Source organism: Procambarus clarkii, chromosome 15 (genome assembly GCF_040958095.1).
Source record: "Procambarus clarkii isolate CNS0578487 chromosome 15, FALCON_Pclarkii_2.0, whole genome shotgun sequence".
Taxonomy (NCBI): Eukaryota; Metazoa; Arthropoda; class Malacostraca; order Decapoda; family Cambaridae; genus Procambarus; species Procambarus clarkii.
Genome location: NC_091164.1, coordinates 50,905,516 through 50,923,247, shown reverse-complemented (window position 1 = coordinate 50,923,247; position 17,732 = coordinate 50,905,516).

Below are 17,732 nucleotides of genomic sequence, written 5' to 3'. Positions count from 1 at the left end.
AACTGCCAACAAACTCACCCTTAACATTGACAAAACTTTCTATATTCTGTTTGGCAATAAATCCTCTAATCAAATAAATCTCAAAATAAACAATACCCAAATTTGTAACAAATTAGATGGCAAATTCCTTGGCATTCTCATTGACCACAAGCTGAATTTCCAGGGACACATTCTAAATATATAAAAAAAAGTTTCAAAAACTGTGGGCATTCTTTCTAAGATCAGATATTATGTACCATGCCCTGCCCTGGTGACTCTCTATTACTCCCTTATCTATCCATATCTCAACTATGGTATTTGTGCTTGGGGCTCTACTACCCAAAATCACTTACGTCCTCTAATTACTCAGCACAAAGCTGCTATTAGGACAATATCCAACTCTGGCCCCAGACATCACTCGGTATCTCTACTCAAATCTCTGAATATGTTAGACATTAAGTCACTGCACATTCTCTCATGTGTATTATACATATATAAAACGCTAAACTATAATGCCAATCCTGATCTCAAAAGATTCATAGAAGGTTGTAACAGAACCCATGAGCACCACACCAGAAATAAATACAGTTTTGATATTCCTAGAGTACGACTTAATCAAACTAGAAATGCTCTACAAATCAAGGGGCCCAGAATGTGGAATGACCTTCCCGACCATGTTAAAGACTGTACCTCTCTCAACCAGTTTAAGTTAAAAACGAAGCTATACCTAATAAATTCCCTGTAACCTACCTTACCCTTCTATTGTCAACCAATGTCTGTTTTTTCTTTAGTGAGCGCTGTTTGTCGACATATTTGTATTTGTGCTGCTTTTTCATCTATGTTTTCATTTCTTGTTTTCATCTACTCAGTATGCTCAATTAGTATTAAGCTTGTCATTTAAGTTTATCATGCCCGAAACGCTTTGCGTAATAGTGGCTTTAGGCATTGTATGTACTAGCTCTACCTATAAGTCAACCAATCTTTGTAAAAATTTATTGTATGTATGTACCTTACCTAAATAAAATATTATTATTATTATTATTATTATTATTATTATTATTATTATAAATAAATAGTGGCAACTGGCCACCAGGGAAAACTTCGGATATAAGTAGAAATCCAACTGCAAGACAATTAGGGACCATATAGAACCTGGGAGCCAACAAGGGAATGACGAGTATCTTCGGCCGCTGCCGAAGATACAAAATTAGCGGCAACGGGCCAAGGAGGAAACTGCAGCAGTAAGGGAAGTACGACTGCAAAACAGATCATGCTCAAATAATGCTGGAATATAACTCTTTAGAGAAAACGGGATTAATGCATGAAGCTGAAATAAATTACAATCAAATACAATAAACTGAAAGGAGTGCTAATAGGCACCACGTCGGCTGGAACGCTTCTGCTGGAACTTCGGGGCTGGCGCATCGGCAGCTGGACCCTTGGGAGCTGGAACGCAGTAGGATTTGCATTATCAGTTGGGACCGCTTCAACTGGAACATCAGGAACAACTTCAGCCGTAGCATGGGGGCTGGTCCAACAACCGCTGGAACGCCAGCAGCTGGACCATGTTCCACCTGGACAGCAGCAAGCTGGGACAGCAACAGCTGTACCCACAGCAGCTAGAACACCGACTGCCGGGAATGTCAGCAACCGGAACACGAACAGCTGCAGCGGCTGGACACCAAATTTGAGGAACAACATAGTACGGGAGTGGCGGCTCGGACACTAGGGCAGACGGCTGGACCAGCTGCAACAGACCCAACCGAGCATCGGCCGCTAGAACACAGTGACACGTCGCAGGAAGAACGTCGGCCGGACAACCCCTGAACGAAGGCAGCAAAGACGTCGGTGGCTGTGTAAACCTTCCGGGCTACACCGGCAGACAAAACGTCTGGATAAACCAGCGGCCTGGGGGGGCCACTGTGACTTCCGGGCTACACCGGGCAGACAACACGTCTGGATAAACCAGCGGCCTTGGGGGGGGGGGGCCACTGTGACTTCCGGGCTACACCGGGCAGACAACACGTCTGGATAAACCAGCGGCCTGGGGGGGGCCACTGTGACTTCCGGGCTACACCGGCAGACAACACGTCTGGATAAACCAGCGGCCTGGGGGGGGGCCACTGTGACTTCCGGGCTACACCGGCAGACAACACGTCTGGATAAACCAGCGGCCTGGGGGGGGGGCCCACTGTGACTTCCGGGCTACACCGGCAGACAACACGTCTGGATAAACCAGCGGCCTGGAAGGCCGCATATTTATATGACCAATATAAATAAGATACCTGAATAACATTGTCGGCTTAACTCATCACAGGAAGAACGTCGGCTGGACATGAACCCCCGAACGCAGACAGCGAAGACGGCAGCGGCTATGACAACCTTCGTGGCTACATTGGGCAGACAAAACGTCTGGAGAAACCAGCGGCCTGGGAGGTCGCAGTATATTCCGGGCTACACCGGGCAGACAACACATCTGGATAAACCAGCGGCCTGGGGGGGGGAGCCACTGTGACTTCCGGGCTACACCGGGCAGACAACACGTCTGGATAAACCAGCGGCCTGAAAGGCCGTGTGTTACGGCCCTCTCGGGACGTAACGGGGTTCTCACTCTGATGTTGTTAGAGGAAGATATATATCCGTTCCCAAGCCAGTAGTGGCTATCAAGGGATGTGATCCGTGACGCAAGTAACTTAAAGGGAGTAGGGAAAGAAAGTTAAGAACTTAATATTATAATTACCATCACCAAATAAATAAATAAGATATAAAAGGAGTACACAGGGGGAGGGGTATTATCACTATACAAGGGGATTAACACTGTAGTCTTCTGCTGAAGACTATGGATCCTCGATCTTGGTGCTGATTCCTCGGTGCTTCTTTGTGGCCTCACAACGAATTCTTCTGAGACGTCGAGCCTACCCTGGCCACAGGTCAGCCAAAACACAGGTCCACTGGGGGCACCACCGTGGAGGCCGTCAACCACAAATCCAGCAGGGGCTCTGCTGGCAGGTTCCGGACCCGCAACGCTGGTCAGGCCACTCCACGAACGATATAAGGGGAACGCCCTGGACAGGAGCCTCGTGTGACACCACAAATCACTCTCCCGTCCTCCATACCCCAGTGGATGATCGTCTCTAACAGTCGGTCCCGGGTAAACCTCTTACTGTCACTCCACTGGCAGGCTAACACATCTCAGTGTTCTTCCGGGGGGGGGGGGGACATCGCAACTGCTGCAGCAAAGCTCAAGGTTCGGAGACGGCTGCCTCGGGTAGACTGACTCCACTTCCATCACAGCAGTCCCAGGTCGACTCTGTAAGCAGACACGTCATCAATAATTCGGACACACTAAGGCACCTCACTTACAGGCTCAGACACAAACGCCCACCTATCCACTCCATAGATGGCGCTGGTGTCTGAGCACCACCTCACCAGAGGTCAGCAGCAGCGGTGTAGAGTGCTGAACAGGACTGGAAACTGGCCCTTGTAGCCGGTATTCGCCGTCCTCACGAGGTGTCGTCGTCCGTTTGGCGGGGGTTTCGGGAGCTGACCCACAGATGGCGCGGTCGTTACTGCTCCGTGCTCGGACGCTGGATCCAGGTTCGTAACACCATGTATTTATATGACCAATATAAATATAATACCTGAATAACATCGCCGGCTTAACTCATCACAGGAAGAACGTCGGCTGGAGAGCTGCCCCTGAACGCAGTCAGCTAAGACGGCAGCGGCTGTCAACCTTCCTGGCTACATTGGGCAGACAATACGTCTGATAACCAGCGGCCTGGGAGGCCACACATGTCTGGATAAGCCAGCAGCCAGGAGGCTGCAGATTCTTCTGGGCTACATCGGGCAGACAAAACGACTGGAAAAACGTTTACTAGTACTGGTAAACGAAACTGGTACTGTCTAGCTGTCAGTACTTAATAACTTTATGACAAAGTCAAGAAAACAAGTATAAAGGTAAAACAGTAAGTAAAATGACATGCACTTAAGCAATGCATAATTAGCAATAAATTGCTGATGGAACTAATCATAATACGAGTCCAAGATAACTTAAAGGGAGAGGCATGAGGCCCGAAGACAGCGTCTAGGACATCCTAGCTGACTTTACTTAACTTAAAGGTGAAGCATAAGTTAAACAAACAATTGTAAACCAGTAAAGTAAAAACATGCAGCAAGAGCGATGTAAAATGTGGGAAATTTGCTGAGGAAACTAAACGTAAATGCAGGGCCAGAATAAACTTAGAGCAAGAGGCAAGGGGCCCGATCCCTGCAACTATCACATCCTAGCTGACTTTACATAATAACTTAATGGCAAAGCAGAGGTTAAACAAACATAAATGTAAAACCAGCAAAGAAACACGCAGCTTGACACTGCATAAAATTAATTAATAAATTAAGGAAACTTATGGAAATTACAAGTCCATAAAAACTTAAAGCTAGAGGCCGGAGGCCTGTGACACTGCAGCTAGCCTAACCTAGCTGACTTTACCTAATAACTTAAAGGCAATAGCAAAAGTTGAACAAACCTAAATGTAAAACCTGCAAAAGAAAACATGCAGCTTGACACTGCATAAAATTCATTAATAAATTAAGGAAACTTATGGAAAAACAAGTCCATGAAAACAAAGCTAGGGGCCAGAGGCCTGTGACACTGCAGCTAGCCTAACCTAGCTGACTTTACCTAATAACTTATTGGCAATAAGCAAAAGTTAAACAAACCTAAATGTAAAACCTGCAAAAGAAAACATGCAGCTTGACACTGCATTAAATTCATTAATAAATTAAGGAAACTTATGGAAAAACAAGTCCATGAAAACTTAAAGCTAGGGGCCGGAGGCCTGTGACACAGCAGCTAGCCTAACCTAGCTGACTTTACCTAATAACTTAAAAGCGATAAGCAAAATGATAAACAAACATAATTGTAAACCAGTAATAAATAAATACACATGCAGCAAGACGCTGCATAATTTGCGGGAATAATTAGCTGAGGTAACTAAACGTAAATGCAGGGCCAGTAATCTTAAGCAAGAGGCAAGGGGGAGGGGGGGGGCGTACTCTGTGCCTATCACAGCCTAGCTGAGTTACTTGATAACTTAATGGCAAACAATAGTTAAACAATCACAATTGCAAAACCAGTAAGAGTAAATAACATGCAGCTTGACCCGCATAAATTGCAGTAATAAATTACGGTAAATTAATGATACGCAATACCAAGATAATCTTAAAGTCAAAGGCATGAGGCTTATAACTCAGAAACTAGCACAACCTAGGTTACTTTATTTAATAAATAACTCAATACAAGAAGCCAGAGTTTTAATAAGTTAATAAAACATGCACGGGGCAATGCATAAATTGTAATAATAAATTGCAGAGAGAAACAAATCATAGTTGCAAGCCCAAGAAAGGTAACAGCAAGAGGCTTGGACCCGCATCACGGGTCCAAGATAAATAAACTGTGGATAAATAAATTGTGAGGCATAACACATTGTAACTGAAAGACAATAATATAATATTTTATATAGCCAGCGTTTAGAGTAGGGTAAAGCATCAGCACTAAATAGGAGCTGGCATGAGCATTAAATTTCCTGGAACAACAATAACAGCACTACCCAATATATAAACATAGGCATGGGGCGAAAGCAAAGGTAAAATTACAGTAAATATTGTAGCGTGAGGAAACACGCCATGACTAACAGTCAGACTGTAAAGAAGGAATTATATAAAGAACGTAAATAATAAATAACGGCACAACAGAAGTCGCCCAGGCAGCATACCTCACGTCGACTGGGTGAGGGAGCTTAAGGTACAGGGCTGAGCAGTTGGGGGAGGTGGGGGTGGGGTGGTGGACAGGCCTCCTCCCGATTGTGCTTCAAATAACAGCCACCTACTGGAGAAAAACCAGTGCCCCATAACACCGAGGGTCACCTCCCCCTCTAGGACCACTGCACCTGCATTTGGTCACCAAGGCTGAACCAACAGGCGTGCTTCAGGGCGCGCGCGCCAACACAGACACAAACACTGGTCCGGCACGCCAACAACACAAACACTGGTCCGGCGCACCAACAACACAAACACTGGTCCGGCGCGCCAACAACACAAACACTACCTTAAATGCTGAGAAGGGCAGGACGCCCCTGACGGGTCGCTCCGAGTCGTTGTCGATAGGAACTGGTGTAGGGTCCATGCTTGGGGAATAGTTGAGCAGGCTAAACTTCTGTGTTTACGACTCGCTGAGCAGCAGTGAGCCGTTATGTAAGAGCAGCTGCTGGCTTGGGAAGAGGGGCCACGCAGTCTCCGTCCAGGTTTATATAACCTCGGCTCGTTGCGCGCGCAGCTTGGGGCGGTTAAAGTCAGCTTCCAGACATACGTTTTCTCTTCCACTCAGAAAACCCACCGTTTTTGGGAAAACAGTGTTCTTTTCGCGGCAGGGGATCGTATTCCAGGGTCCTGCCCGAAACGCTACGCGTACTAGTGGCTGTACAAGAATGTAACAACTCTTGTATATATCTGAAAAAAGACACCATACAGCAGATTGACAGCACATATAAGACAGCAATGATCACAATGGTGAAGATGTTCAGATTGGGTACATAAAGATTGGGAGACTGGGTAGCAAAAGATACAGATAAACAAGATTTATAAACACCATACAGCAGATTGGCAGCACATATAAGAAGACAGCAATGATCACAATGGTAAAGATGTTCAAATTGGGAACATAAAGGTTCGGAGATTGGGTAGCAATAGATACAGTGCAATTTTAAGGCAAAAAGTGAAAAACTATGAGGATGAAATTAGGTACTTTTTAGTATTGATTTTAAATGATGTAAAAGTTGGACAGCTTTTCAATTCAGTAAGGAGTGAGTTTCATAAACTGGGTCCCTTTATTTGCATAGAGTGTTTACACAGATTAAGTTTAACTCTGGGGATATCAAAGAGATATTTATTTCTGGTGTGGTGATAATGGGTCCTATTACATCTGTCCAGGAAGAGTTTCAGACAAGGATTTGCATTGAAGAACAGGGTTTTGTAAATGTAGTTGACACAAGAGAATTTATGGAGTGAGATTATGTTTAGGGAGTTAAACAAGGGGCTGTGTGTTGTCTGAAAGCAGAATTTGATATTATTCTGATAGCAGATTTTTGCTGGGTGATGATGGACTTGAGGTGGTTTACAGTGGTTGAACCCCATGCACAGATACCATAGTTGAGATAGGGATAAATTAGTGCATAATATAGAGAGATGAGAGCAGAGTTAGGTACATAATATCTGATTTTGGAGAGTATTCCAACTGTTTTAGAGACTTTCTTAGTTATGTGTTGTATGTGGGTACTGAAGTTGAGTCTCTTGTCTAGGAATAGGCCAAGAAACTTTCCATCATTTTTATTGCTAATGTTTACATTATCTATCTGTAGCTGAATTGCATTTGTAGATTTGCTTCCAAATAAGATGTATAGTAGGTCTTTTCTATGTTAAGCGTTAGTTTGTTGGTTGACATCCATAAGTGGACTTTTTTTAGTTCATTATTAACAACATCATTTAGTGTATGTGGGTTGGGGTTAGAGTAGATGAGGGTAGTATCATCAGCAAACAAAATAGGTTTCAGAATGTTAGAGACATTAGGCAGATCATTGATGTATATAAGAAATAGGAGAGGTCCCAAGATGCTGCCCTGTGGCACTTCAACGGTTATTGGTAGAGTGGGAGAGGATATATATTATTGATGGTTACACATTAGTGTCTATCACTATGATAGGATTAATGGATATAGTCCAGTGCATGGCCTCGGATTCCATAATGATGAAGTTTACGTAAGAGGTAATTGTGATTAACAGTATCAAAGGCCTTTCTCAGGTCAATGAAGAGTCCAATTGGAAACTCATTTTTGTCAAGGGCTGAGTAAATTATATCAAGGAGACTAATAACTGCATCGTTGGTACTCTTTTGGGTGCGGAAGCCAAGCTGACAGGGGCTAAGAATGTCGAATTTTACGAGATAGGAGTAGAGCTGTTTGTAGATAATTTTTTCAAATATTTTTGATAGTATGGGTAGGTTTGATATTGGTCTATAATTGTTTATGTCTGCCGGATTACCTCCTTTATGAACTGGCGTTACTCTTGCTTTTTTAAGGATATCAGGAAAGGTATGACACTCAAGGGATTTGTTGAACAGCAGAGCTATAGGTGGCGCAAGGGCATGGGAGGCGCTCTTGTATACAATGGATGGGATTTCACTGATGTTCCCAGCTTTGGTTTTTAGTGAGTGTATGATGGACACAACATCTGTCGGACTGACTGGTGAAAGGAGAAGAGAGTTTGGATAGCTGCCTGAGAGATATATGTGTTGATATATGTCTGAGTCTGTGGGATTTTACTGGCAAGGTTAGCACCAACCGATGAAAAGAAGCTATTAAATTCATTTGCCATTTCTAAGTCAGTTGACGGTGTAAAGCCATCCATAGAGAGTGTTATCTGGTTGTAGGAGTGTTGTTTAGTTCCTAGGATAATAGATATGTCATGGTATTCCATTTGCTTTTCATGTTGCCTTTTGCTTCTAACTCTATTGTCATTACCTATCCTCTAAACCTTACATTTGTCAGAATTAAACGGCCTCTGCCAATCTTTTGACCATATTTCAGTACCCAATTTAGATCGTTCGATAGATCAATTTAGACCCCCTTGTATCATGAATCATCATACATGATGATATAATGATACACATTACTGGGTATATGCTGATGATATAATGATACACACTACTTGTTATGCTAACATGCAGAACACTCTTAACTCTGTATTAGTCTTATGTCAGGACTTAGGTTTAGTCATATCTCAGCAGAGGAAACAAAGATACTAAACGGGTGTCCACACAGGCAGGGAGGAGCTGTTCGCTAGATGCAACTGTATGATGACTTCCAGCTTGACTATGTTAACAGATTCAAATACCTTGGCCTTGTATTGTCCTGTTGTATTCAAACTCTGTCGTCAGTATAAAGAGAGGCTCCATAAGCCCTCTTGGAGATGTTGCAGGTTATCACTCAGGCTATGGTGCCAATGTCACAATTGTCAAAATGATGTACCTTGCATACATCAGATCTTTAGTGGATTATGCTGCACCTCTGCTTGCCTTGATGACTGAAAGAAAGCTTAAAGGGCTTGAAAACTTGCAGAACGAAGCCTTGAATAATAATAATAATATAATAATCTTTATTTAGGTAAGGTACATACATAAAGAGATTTACAAAGTTTGTTGGCTTTATAGATAGAGCTGGTACATACAATGCCTAAAGCCACTATTACGCAAAGCGTTTCGGGCAGGAAAAACATTAATGACTACAGCTTAAAACTAATGGGTAAAAAGAAAAGATGTGATGAGTACATATAAAAAATAGAGGTAAAAGAGGGGGGAACATTGTTGAAAAAGCAGCACAAATACAATTACAAATTATTACAGAAAATTACATTCAAACAGCGTTGATTTGAAAAACAAAAAAACAAAAAATATACATGGGTTGACAACAGGGGGGTAAGGTGGGTTACATGGAATTTATTAGGTATAGCTTCGTTTTTAACTTAAACTGGTTGAGAGAGGTACAGTCTTTAACATGGTTGGGAAGGTCATTCCACATTCTGGGCCCCTTGATTTGTAGAGCATTTCTGGTTTGATTTAGTCGTACTCTAGGAATATCAAAACTGTATTTATTTCTGGTGTGGTGCTCATGGGTTCAGTTACAACCTTCTATGAAGCTTTTGAGATCAGGATTGGCATTATAGTTTAGCGTTTTATATATGTATAATACACATGAGAGAATGTGCAGTGACTTAATGTCTAACATATTCAGAGATTTGAGTAGGGGTACCGAGTGATGTCTGGGGCCAGAATTGGATATTGTCCTAATAGCAGCTTTGTGTTGAGTAATTAGAGGACGTAAGTGATTTTGGGTAGTAGAGCCCCAAGCACAAATACCATAGTTGAGATATGGATAGATAAGGGAGTAATAGAGAGTCACCAGGGCAGGGCGTGGTACATAATATCTGATCTTAGAAAGAATGCCCATAGTTTTTGAAACTTTTTTTGATATGTTTAGAATGTGTCCCTGGAAATTCAGCTTGTGGTCAATGAGAATGCCAAGGAATTTGCCATCTAATTTGTTACAAATTTGGGTATTGTTTATTTTGAGATTTATTTGATTAGAGGATTTATTGCCAAACAGAATATAGAAAGTTTTGTCAATGTTAAGGGTGAGTTTGTTGGCAGTTAGCCACAGATGGACTTTATTAAGCTCAGTATTTACTGTGGCATTTAGAGCAAGGGGATCAGGACTGGAGTAAATGAAGGTTGTGTCATCAGCAAATAGAATTGGTTTGAGGTGTTGGGAGGCATTTGGAAGGTCATTAATGTAGATGAGAAAGAGGAGAGGGCCAAGTATGCTGCCCTGGGGAACACCAATGTTGATGGGTAGCGTGGGAGAAATTGTATTATTCACAGAAACACATTGGAGCCTGTCAGTAAGGTAGGATTTGAGGTATTGTAGGGAGTGTCCTCTGACACCATAATGATGTAATTTAAGAAGAAGGTTTTGGTGGTTGACAGTATCGAAAGCTTTACGCAGGTCCACAAATAACCCAACAGGGAACTCATTTTGATCAAGAGCTGTATGAATCGAGTTAAGCATACTAATAAGTGCATCGTTAGTGCTTTTTTTGGGCCTGAAGCCATATTGGCAAGGGCTAAGTATATTGAGTTTGGCTAGATATGAGTAAAGCTGCTTATAGATTAGTTTTTCAAAAATTTTTGACAAGTTTGGCAGGATTGATATAGGTCTGTAGTTGTTAACATCTGTGAGATCACCACATTTGTGGACAGGCGTTACTCTCGCTTTTTTTAGAATATCTGGAAAGGTTTGGAGTTCAAGTGACTTGTTGAAGAGCAAAGCAATAGCAGGGGCTAAAGATCTGGAGGCTTTTTTGTAGATTAAAGTTGGTATCTCCTCAAGGGCACCAGACTTGGTTTTAAGGGAAAGGATTATCTCATTGACGTCAGTGGAATTAATAGGCTTTAGGTACAGAGACTGTGGATAGTTACCTGTAAGATAGTCCTTAATGTCAGTACTGGAAGATGGAATATCATTAGCAAGGGATGAACCAATGGAAGAGAAGAACCTATTGAACTCAATAGCAGAATCCGAGGCTGAAAGCTGACCATCGTTATTAGACAGGAGTGTTGGTTTGTTAATTATAGACTTCTTTGATCCCAATATTTGTGAAATTGTTCTCCAAGTTTGTTTAATGTTGCTCTTTATTTGGGTAAATTTATCTTCGTAGTATTTAGTTTTGGCTCGTCTAATTATCTTAGATAGCAATAATGAGTAATTCTTTGAGAATTCTTTGGAGACAATTCCTAACCTATACTTCTTCTCAAGGTCATGTTTTTTATTAATAGATTTAAGTATTCCCTTTGTAAGCCAGGGATTGTTAAGCCTTTTGGTTGTGACTTGTTTTGTAAGCATAGGACAGTGGGTATTATAAAGGCTAAGAGTTTTTTGAAGAAAAGATTGAACTGCTAGGTTGATGTCCTCTATGTTACCTAACTCGGACTCCCAGTTGACATTATCAGTAGCAGTTATAAAATTGTCTATAGCAGTTTCATTGTGTAGTCTAAAACGTATCTCTCTTGACTCAAGAGGTGGTTTGCTAATGTTAGTTAAGAGAAATGTGGGGTAATGGTCTGTAGTGCTATCGGTGATTATACCTGAAGTAAGCGGAGAGGTTATGTTTGTCCAGATGTGATCTAGAGTCGTGGCAGTGCTATCAGTGATTCTAGTAGGTCTAGTGATTAAGGGTATGAGGAAGCAGGAGTTCATACAGTTGAGGAAGCTAACAGCAGTAGGGTGTTCTGGCTCGCAGAGGTCAATATTAAAGTCCCCTGCAATAATTAGGTGGTTTTTGTTCAGTCTGTTATCAAGTATTAGATTTCTAAGGTTTGAGTTGAATTCGGACACATCAGTGTTAGGAATTCTATAAACTGCACCCACAGACAGGACAGACTCGGCACCCTTGACTCTGAAGCTGGCGAAGATATACTCCCCATAGCAGTCTCTAGTTCTAATTTCTTTTAAGCATAAGATAATCCTTGGATGCCCCTAGTACCACAAAGATACTTAACATGATGAAGGAACTTAATATTAACTTAATAATAGAATATGAGTGCATATTCTACTTCATTACTCCTTGTAATGATCCTCATATTGTGCTTCAGTAATCCAATGTATAACCCTGAGATGTTTTCCTAATTGTACTTAGGATTCCTTGTTCATTATTGTGTATTGTTCTGATCTGCTTTTGTGTCGAAAATTCTTGCATCGTACCTGTAAAAATTTTTTTGACAATTTTACTGTAATTATCCTACTTAAAATCATCTGTACTTGTAAAGTAAAGCTGTAATGTACCTGTTAAACACTTTTTATCAATTTTACACCTAATAATTTCTCTAAAACTTTGTTTGTTTAAGAATTTGCTCAAAGATTAGTTTAAGGACTTGCCCAAAACGCTATATGCAAGCTAGTGGTTTTACAAGATTGTAATTCCAACTTAAGCTCTATGTTGTCTCTTAACCCCCAATGTACGTTCTTGTATATATATAAATAAATAAAATAAATAAATAACGAGGAATCGAGGCATTAATGCGCAGTACGTGCTTCCCTCACCTGTGACGTCACAGCGCCATCTGACGACAGCATAAACACAGGCGGCCATTTTATGTTCCACCAAGATTAAAAAAAAAATCTAATTTTGCCCCGAGGGGCGAGTTTATTGGGCAGCGCCCAATGTGTTCGCAATAGAATGTTCTACAAGAACATTTGTATTAAATAAGTGACACAGAGATTATTGATGTGTGTATTTGTGTGGGTGATTATAAATATGTATGTGTATGTATATATGTATACGTATATATATATATATATATATATATATATATATATATATATATATATATATATATATATATATATATATATATATATATATATATATGTCGTACCTAATAGCCAGAACGCACTTCTCAGCCTACTATTCAAGGCCCGATTTGCCTAATAAGCCAAGTTTTCATGAATTAATGTTTTTTCGTCTACCTAACCTACCTAACCTAACCTAACCTAGCTTTTTTTGGCTACCTAACCTAACCTTACCTATAAATATAGGTTAGGTTAGGTTAGGTAGGGTTGGTTAGGTTCGGTCATATATCTACGTTAATTTTAACTCCAATAAAAAAAAATTGACCTCATACATAGAGAAAAGGGTTGCTTTATCATTTCATAAGAAAAAAATTATAGTAAATATATTAATTCAGGAAAACTTGGCTTATTAGGCAAATCGGGCCTTGAATAGTAGGCTGAGAAGTGAGTTCTGGCTACTAGGTACGACATATATATATATATATATATATATATATATATATATATATATATATATATATATATATATATATATATATATGTTGTACCTAGTAGCCAGAACGCACTTCAAAGCCTACTATGCAAGGCCCGATTTGCTTAATAAGCCAAGTTTTCGTGAATTAATTGTTTTTCGACTACCTAACCTACCTAACCTAACCTAACCTAACTTTTTCGGCTACCTAACCTAACCTAACCTATAAAGATAGGTTAGGTTAGGTTAGGTAGGGTTGGTTAGGTTCGGTCATATATCTATGTTAATTTTAACTCCAATAAAAAAAAATTGACCTCATACATAACGAAATGGGTAGCTTTATCATTTCATAAGAAAAAAAATAGAGAAAATATATTAATTCATAAAAACTTGGCTTATTAGGCAAATCGGGCCTTGCATAGTAGGCTGAGAAGTGAGTTCTGGCTACTAGGTACGACATATATATATATATATATATATATATATATATATATATATATATATATATATATATATATATATATATATGTCGTACCTAGTAGCCAGAACTTCGTACTTCGACTACTATGCAAGGCCCGATTTGCCTAATAAGCCAAGTTTTCATGAATTAATTGTTTTTCGACTACCTAACCTAACCTAACGTTTTCGGGTACCTAACCTAACCTAACCTATAAAGATAGGTTAGGTTAGGTTAGGTAGGGTTGGTTAGGTTCGGTCATATATCTACATTAATTTTAACTCCAATAAAAAAAAATTGTCCTCAAACATAATGAAATGGGTAGCTTTATCATTTCATAAGAAAACAAATAGAAAAAATATATTAATTGAGGAAAACTTGGCATATTAGGCAAATCGGGCCTTGCATAATAGGCTGAGAAGTGCGTTCTGGCTACTAGGTACGACATATATATATATATATATATATATATATATATGTCGTACCTAGTAGCCAGAACGCACTTGTCAGCCTACTATGCAAGGCCAAATTTGCCTAATAAGCCAAGTTTTCCTGAATTAATATATTTTCTCAAATTTTTTTCTAATGAAAAGATAAAGCTACCCGTTTCATTATGTATGAGGTCAATTTTTTTTTATTGGAGTTAAAATTAACGTAGATATATGACCGAACCAAACCGACCCTACCTAACCTAACCTAACCTATCTTTATAGGTTAGGTTAGGTTAGGTAGCCGAAAAAGTTAGGTTAGGTTAGGTTAGGTAGGTTAGGTAGTCGAAAAACAATTATTTCATGAAAACTTGGCTCATTAGGCAAATTGGGCCTTGCATAGTAGGCTGACAAGTGCGTTCTGGCAACTAGGTACGACATATATATATATATATATATATATATATATATATATATATATATATATATATATATATATATATATATATATATATATATATTTATATATATATATAAATATATATATATATATATATATATATATATATATATATATATATATATATATATATATATATATATATATATATATATATATATATATATATATTAGTATATTTTGGTAGCAGTCTTTCCTGTAGACATATATTATTAAATATGACCGAAAAAGTAAGATTAATAATTTTAACACGAATTTTCTCAATCTTTCGTACATTTCTTTTCACTGTTGGTGGTAATTCAAAAATCAATTCTCCAAAATTCATTTTTATTTCTAGTCTGACGCGACACTTGAGCGAGTTTCGTAAAACTTATTACATTTTCAAAGACTTTAGTTAACACATACACAACTGAATAGAACTTACACATCTCCAATTTTGTTTATATCTACATTTGAGTGAGGTGGATGGGGTGAGGTGGTATTTAATAAGGTATTAATTTCATCAACACAAGCCAGAACATGAAACAATGGGTATTGAATAGAAGTGATTGTAGAAAGCCTAATGGTCCATATTTCTTAATGCTTCTATATTGGAGCGGAGTCTTGAGGTGGGTAGAATATAGTTGTGCATTAATTGACTGTTGATTGCTGGTGTTGACTTCTTGATGTGTAATGCCTCGCAAACGTCAAGCCGCCTGCTATCGCTGTATCTATCGATGATTTCTGTGTTGTTTACTAGGATTTCTCTGGCTATGGTTTGGTTGTGGGAAGAGATAATATGTTCCTTAATGGAGCCCTGTTGCTTATGCATCGTTAAACGCCTAGAAAGAAATGTTGTTGTCTTGCCTATATACTGGGTTTTTTGGAGCTTACAGTCCCCAGGAGGGCATTTGAAGGCATAGACGATGTTAGTCTCTTTTAAAGCGTTCTGTTTTGTGTCTGGAGAATTTCTCATGAGTAGGCTGGCCGTTTTTCTGGTTTTATAGAAAATCGTCAGTTGTATCCTCTGATTTTTGTCTGTAGGGATAACGTTTCTATTAACAATATCTTTCAGGACCCTTTCCTCCATTTTATGAGCTGTGGAAAAGAAGTTCCTGTAAAATAAGGTAATAGGGGGTATAGGTGTTGTGTTGGTTGTTTCTTCAGAGGTTGCATGGCGTTTCACTTTCCTTCTTATGATGTCTTCGACGAAACCATTGGAGAAGCCGTTGTTGACTAGGACCTGCCTTACCCTACAGAGTTCTTCGTCGACTTGCTTCCATTCTGAGCAGTGGCTGAGAGCACGGTCGACATATGCGTTAACAACACTCTTGTACCTGTCTAGGAAGTCGCTGTTGGCATTTAGGCACATTCCTATGTTCATTTCCTTAGTGTAGACTGCAGTGTGGAAACCTCCGCTCTTTTCCATGACTGTTACATCTAGAAAGGGCAGCTTCCCATCCTTTTCCATCTCGTAAGTGAAACGCAGCACGGAACTCCGCTCAAATGCCTACTTCAACTCCTGCAGATGTCTGACATCAGGAACCTGTGTACAAATGTCGTCAACATACCTGCAGTATATGGCCGGTTTCATGTTCATGTCGACTAAGACTTTTTGCTCAATGGTACCCATGTAGAAGTTTGCAAACAGGACACCTAGGGGAGAACCCATGGCGACCCCATCTACTTGCTTATACATGTGCCCATCCGGGCTCAAGAAGGGTGCCTCTTTAGTACAAGCTTGGAGTAGTTTCCTCAGAATATTTTCTGGTATGTCAAGAGGAGTACAGGCTGGATCATGATACACTCTGTCGGCTATCATCCTGATTGTCTCGTCCACAGGTACGTTGGTGAACAGTGATTCTACGTCCAACGAGGCTCTTATTCCTGTGGCCCGTGTGCCCCGCAGTAAGTCAACAAATTCCTTTGGAGACTTCAGGCTGAAGGCGCAAGGGACATAAGGAGTCAGCAGGCTGTAGAGTCTCTTCGCCAGTCTGTACGTGGGTGTGGGTATCTGGCTAATGATTGGCCGAAGTGAGTTTCCAGGCTTGTGTGTCTTGACATTTCCATACGCATATCCAGGTTTATATTCCTCAATAATCTTTGGCAGGTGGAGTCCTGATTTCTTGGCGTTCACAACTTCGATCAGTTTGTTAACCTTTGCTTTCAATTCGGCTGTAGTGTTCTTCGTTACCCTTTGGAATTTAGTTTGGTCAGAGAGTATGAGGTTCATTTTCGCCAGATATTCGTCTTTTTTAAGAATGACGTATATTGGCGACTTGTCACCTCTCCTGACAACTATCTCCTTGTTCTCACGAAGGCTTTTAGCTGTCGCTTTGAGCTCGGGGGACAGTATGGTGCTTCTGTAATTGCCTCGATTCTTTCCTCCTTCCGCAATAAGTTCTGCTTGTAAGGTATCTTTGGTAGTGACCTTCTTTTGTGTCTCGAGGTCGAATATGTCGTCCAACAGAATTTCCAACTCCACTTTCCGGGCCATCTCACTCGGTCTGGACATAACGTGACAGTTTATGCCCAGATTTAGGAGAGTGACTTGGTCCTCAGTAAGGTTAATTCCTGCATGGTTCAGGAAGCCATCTCTTGGTCGTGGAATTGCCATAGGTCCATCCACCTCACTCAAATGTAGATATAAACAAATCGGAGATGTGTAAGTTCTATTCAGTTGTGTGTGTGTAAACTAAAGTCTTTGAAAATGTAATAAGTTTTACGAAACGCGCTCAAGTGTCGCGTCAGACTAGAAATAAAAATGAATTTTGGAGAATATATATATATATATATATATATATATATATATATATATATATATATATATATATATATATATATATATATATATAATATATATATATATTTATATATATATATATATATATATATATATATATATATTATATATATATATATATATATATATATATATATATATGTATATATATATATATATATATATATATATATATATATATATATTATATATATAT